Source organism: Dama dama, chromosome 10 (assembly GCF_033118175.1).
Source record: "Dama dama isolate Ldn47 chromosome 10, ASM3311817v1, whole genome shotgun sequence".
NCBI lineage: Eukaryota > Metazoa > Chordata > Mammalia > Artiodactyla > Cervidae > Dama > Dama dama.
This window is the reverse complement of record NC_083690.1, coordinates 38734306-38734612: the sequence shown is the minus strand read 5'-3', so window position 1 is coordinate 38734612 and position 307 is coordinate 38734306. Positions and strand designations below refer to the sequence as shown.

The following is a 307-nucleotide window of genomic DNA, read 5'->3' as shown; positions in this document are numbered from 1 at the left end:
TCCCTGGTGGTCCAGTGGCTAAGACACTGCACTCCCAATGCAGGGGTCCCCGGTTCGATCCCTGGTCAGGGAACTAGATCCCACATGCTGTAACTAAAAGATCCTACATGCTGCAACTGAGATTGAAGAGGCTGTGTGCCTCAACTAAGACCTGGGACAGCCAATAAATAAATTTAAAAATACCTCCCCAGAAAAATGATGGAGGCTGAGATGTGTTATGATATGCCATCCATAAAGCTTCAATACTTTGGCCACCTGATATGAAGAGCTGACTCATTGGGAAAGACCCTGATGCTGGGAAAGATTG

The 307-nt window shown here is 46.9% G+C and overlaps 1 non-coding gene across 1 annotated transcript; it reads left to right on the top strand.

The window, feature by feature from the left end:
- On the top strand, positions 1–73 carry TRNAG-CCC (transfer RNA glycine (anticodon CCC)). Its single transcript has one exon. It is a non-coding gene; the product is annotated as a tRNA-Gly (tRNA).
- Positions 74–307: the final 234 nt, after the last annotated feature.